The sequence below is a fragment of the Ranitomeya variabilis genome, chromosome 1, assembly GCF_051348905.1.
Source record: "Ranitomeya variabilis isolate aRanVar5 chromosome 1, aRanVar5.hap1, whole genome shotgun sequence".
Taxonomy (NCBI): domain Eukaryota; kingdom Metazoa; phylum Chordata; class Amphibia; order Anura; family Dendrobatidae; genus Ranitomeya; species Ranitomeya variabilis.
Window position 1 is genome coordinate 1064826309 of NC_135232.1, and position 5223 is coordinate 1064831531.

Sequence of the window (5223 nt, forward strand, 5' to 3'; positions counted from 1 at the left end):
ACATTCAGAACTGGTTTAAGAGGAACAAATTACCATTTCCAACAGAAATCTCAGACTTTTACTTATAGAAATACTGGATAAATATCATTTTAACATTAGATATAGAAACATTTCTAATTTTATAAAACTGCATTTTTTTGCATTGAATAACTTTATGCCTTTGCTTGTTTCATTTTATGCATTTCTAAAGTATTGTAAAACTAATATGCTGTTGGTGCCTGCGGGCCGGACTGTAGGTTTGGTATGTGGCTCTGTTCCCCCCAGGCCTGCCTCCGGTGTCTGAGGTTTCGGTGTCCCAGACCAGAGATCATAATACCGGCCTTGAATTGTGAAGGACACGGCAGCCGACCCTGAGAAACATCCAAGGTGGGAAAGCCCCATCATGCCGAAGGGAGTCTGCTAGATCCAGGCCTAGCAGACCAATGCTGGTGGGTTCATGGATGCCAGGAGGGGGCTGGCCTAAAGGAAGGTCTCGTCTTTTCCTGGCGGGTCGGAGAGTTGTCCCGTCCGTTTTTTGGACAGAACATTTCCAAAACAACCAAAATTGAACAGCAGATCTCTTGGGAGGCAGACTTTAGTCCTCTGTTGCAGAAGCGAAGTACTCTTAAACTGATAGGCGCAGAGTAGGACGCACTAGAAAGTTGGCGTGCATGATTGTTCAGGGCACTGGCGGTGTGGACCGGCCACCAGAGAAGGCCTAGACCGAAGCCTGGATATTTTAAGACCAGGGTCACAGGAGCCTCTGGAAAACATGGAGGCTGCATGAATAGGAAGGTTTCCCCAGGAGATGTCCATATTGCTCAGGGGCAAACTAGGACATATTTGTCCTATCCTTTCCATTTTTTTTTTTAATTTAAAGTAGCCCCCTCACTGCCTGGTAGGATATACCTGTCCTGAAGATCACACATTATTCTTCGCAGACCGATGATGAAGATGGGCATGGAATAATCTGGACGCAGACCTTTCGGCGGCTGGCACATAACGGATTAGTCTTCCCTCCCTACTCTATCTGGCTCTAGGGGGGGGCGAGAGGGTAGGGGGATTCGTGGCATGGTCCATCCTCTGGGGAACCACAAACACTCTTGATGTGTTAGGGCCTTGCCTCGTAGACCACAGATGATACGGTAGTGACAATTCTAAGTGGGAGATTAGAGTGACAATTCCACTGTCGCCCTCAAAAGCCGTATCTGAAAAAAAAAAAATAAAAAGAAAAAGGAAAATCGTTAATAAAAAAACCCCCCAAAACCTAAAGGTACTGTCACACTGAGCAACTTTCCAACGAGAACGTTGCAGCGTCCTGGATAGCGATCTCGTTGTGTTTGACACGCAGCAGCGATCTGGATCCTGCTGTGATATCGCTGGTCGGAGCTAGAAGTCCAGAACTTTATTTCGTTGCTGGATCACCCGCTGTCATCATTGGATCAGTGTGTGTGAGACACCGATCCAGCGATGTGTTCGCTTGTAACCAGGGTAATCATCGGGTTACTAAGCGCAGGGCCGCGCTTAGTAACCCGATGTTTACCCTGGTTACCATTGTAAATGTAAAAAAACCCAAAAAACAGTACATACTTACATTCCGGTGCCTGTCACGTCCCCCGCCGTCAGCTTCCCGAACTGACTGTGAGTGCCGGCCGTAAAGTAAAAGCAGAGCACAGCGGTGACGTCACCGCTGTGCTGTGCTTTACGGCCGGCACTGACACAGTCAGTGCGGGAAGCTGACGGCGGGGGACGTGACAGGCACCGGAATGTAAGTATGTACTGTTTTTTTTTACATTTACAATGGTAACCAGGGTAAACATCGGGTTACTAAGTGCGGCCCTGCGCTTAGTAACCCGATGTTTACCCTGGTTACCCGGGGACTTCGGCATTGTTGGTCGCTGGAGAGCTGTCTGTGTGACAGCTCCCCAGCGACCACACAACGACTTACCAACGATCACGGCCAGGTTGTATCGCTGGTCGTGATCGTTGGTAAATCGTTTAGTGTAACGGTACCCTAAGTCAGAAACTGGGCTGGGTGGTCCAGACCCATGTCTGCCTCCTACTGACATTAAGCTAAAATGGATTAGCTTCGTGCCAGTTGGTGGGGTAGCCTACTCTACAGGAAAATACCTAAATTTCTTTTTTGCATAGCATAAGCAGCATACACTCATATTTTTTTGTGTACCCAAATGAAGCATTAGCCCCCCCCCCCCCCCCACATCAACCAGATGGCCACACAGCATAACCTCGCTCCCCCAGTCAGAAAACTCCACCTCACATTAACCAGCGGGCCACACAGGATATATCCAAAGCCCACCAGACATTCCCTCCCCTCAAGCGTAAATCCAACTATGACACCCCCCCAATCGAACACCACCCCAGCTTAAAGGGAACCTGTCACCTGAATTTGGCGGGACCCGTTTTGGGTCATATGGGCGGGGTTTTCGGGTGTTTGATTCACCCTTTCCTTACCAGCTGGCTGCATGCTGGCCGCAATATTGGATTGAAGTTCATTCTCTGTCCTCCGGAGTACACGCCTGCGCAAGCAATCTTGCCTTACGCAGGCGTGTACTCAGGAGGACAGAGAATGAACTTCAATCCAATATTGCGGCCAGCATGCAGCCAGCGGGTAAGGAAAGGGTGAATCAAACACCCGAAAACCCCGCCCATATGACCCAAAACTGGTCCCGCCAAATTCAGGTGACAGGTTCCCTTTAAACTCTCATCGGAAGTCCAACCCCCACAAAACCCCATCGGACGCCCCCACCCAGCACAAACTCCCATCAGACGTGGACCCCCCACCCAGCACAAACCCCCACCGGACGCGGAACCCCCCCACCCAGCACAAACCCCCAGATGCAGACCCCCCACCGAGCACAAACTCCCATCAGACGTGGACCCCCCCACCCAGCACAAACCCCCATCGGACGTGGACCCCCCCACCCCCCCTTCGGACGTCCAACCCCCACAAACCCCCATCGGACATCCAACCCCCCCACCCAGCACACACACCCTTCGATGTCCACCCCCCCCCCAGCTTAAACCCTCTTCAGCCCCCCCCAAACCCAACCCATAAGTAGGTCGCCTCCAATAAAAGGGATCCCCCAGTAAGCAGCAGGTCCCCCCCCCCAATAAAAGGGTTCCATCCGTAAGCAGCAGGTCGTCCCCAAATCCCACCACGGGATCCCCCCCAATAGCCAGCAGCAGGTCGCCTCCCCACATTCCACGACAAGCAGGTCGCCTCCCCACATTCCACGACAAGCAGGTCGCCTCCCCACATTCCACGACAAGCAGGTCGCCTCCCCACATTCCACGACAAGCAGGTCGCCTCCCCACAAGCAGGTCAGGGGTCCCCAAATAGCCTGCAGCAGGTCGCCCCCCTCACACAAGCAGGCCGCCTACCACAGGGGTCCACCACAACAGCCAGCAGCAGTCCCCCACCCACAAAATCCCACAATAGCCAGCAGCAGCAGGTCCCCCCAAAATCCCACCACAGCAGTCCCCCACAATAGCCAGCATCAGGTGCCCCCCCAAATCCCACCGCAGGGGTCCCCCACAATAGCCAGCAGCAGCGGAGCCCCCCAAAATCCCACCGCAGGGGTCCCCCTCAATAGCCAGCAGCAGCGGAGCCCCCAAAATCCCACCGCAGGGGTCCCCCACAATAGCCAGCAAAAACGGATCCCCCACAATAGCCAGCAGCAGCGGAGCCCCCCAAAATCCCACCACAGGTCGCTCCCCACACAGACAAGAGTCGACCACCACAGGGCCTCCCCCCAATAGCGATCAGCAAGTAGCATTTTTCCACCCTGAAACCACTGACCTCCATGGCGTCCACCAGCTGTCATGACATGCTGCTTTCATTTGCCGCCTTGGTAAATAGAATACGCCCCCTCCCGATAGGACACGCCCCCGGAAATGACGTCACACCTGGAAGGAGCCGCCCCATACAGTCTAGCATTTACCGTCCTCCAACAACTACTACCGGTTCTCCTGCCGCCTGCTTGTCCGGAACCCTCAGTAACAACACCCGCAGGCTTTACACCTATTGGCCCCATCTTCCCCGACCCAGTAATGACGATGAAGCTCCCCAAGGCGCAGTATGAGGAGATTGCCCTTTTCATTACTACGCTAAGGCCCACGAGGCAATGCATGAAGCAGCTGCAGGAGAGATTCCCCGGCCAGCCGCAGTCCACTCTGCTGAGCATCTTCTCCCAGGAGAACCAGAAACGGATAAAGAAGACCCATTGGCGACACCACGCTCCAGATACTATAGAACTCTACTACCAGAGGTACTTACATGATGTAGCAGCGCAGCCAGCAGCGCCTGTCCTGCTAAACCTGGCTAATAAAGTGGACTTTTCTCCAGCGTTGGTCGCACGGATAGTTTTGGAGCGATTTCTGCAGGATCAGGATGAAGTCATGCCCACAAAGCAGACCTTGAGCAGTATGATGCGCGACCCATCTCTCATCCCGGACCCTGTCCTTGCCAATCAGATCAGTCAGTGTATTGTCAATGACTTCTGCAATGGACCCTTGGTGGATTGTATAAAGCACTCAATTGGCCGTGAGCATGAAGTACTTCTAAGAGAAAAGCTGCTGGAGAAAAACCTCTCCTTTTTAGATGAAGACCAGCTGCGTGTAAAAGGCTATGATAAAACCCCTGATGTCATTCTGGAGGTGCCAGTAGCTGTCGAAGGACATGTTGTGCATTGGATAGAAAGTAAGGCATCATTTGGGGATGAGAGTAGTCATCGCATGTATCTACAGGATCAGTTTTGGAGCTACTGGAACAGGTTTGGACCCGGCTTGGTCATCTACTGGTATGGGTTTATTGAAGAGCTGGACTGCCAACGGGATCGTGGTATTCTTCTGAAGGATGACTTTCCTTCTGACATCGTAACACTACATGGCGTTGGCAGAAGAGCAAGGCCAGCAAGCCGGAGAGGGCCAGGCAGAGAAACGTCAGGAAGCTCTGTAATATCTACATACAGGTTTTAAATGATGAACTGCAGGATGAGGATACGGAGCTGCCTGCTCATACAAACACTCAGACAATCTGTTTACCTTCCTTTCCAGTCGCCCTCCTGCCCTACCCTACAACCCAAAATCCACGAACTCTCTCTAACACCTCTGCGAATGCTCAATGGACATACACACTGGCTTTCCTTCCGCCTGCAGCCTTTGACCCCGAGCCAAGAGGAAACCAATGCTCTTCTGATGCCCCTTATTGTAATTACTCTCCAG

At 52.4% G+C, this 5223-nt stretch overlaps 1 pseudogene; it reads left to right on the forward strand.

Moving 5' to 3' along the window:
• The first annotated feature begins 3876 nt into the window (after window positions 1–3876).
• Window positions 3877–4972, forward strand: LOC143793165 (CDAN1-interacting nuclease 1 pseudogene; annotated as a pseudogene).
• Window positions 4973–5223: the final 251 nt, after the last annotated feature.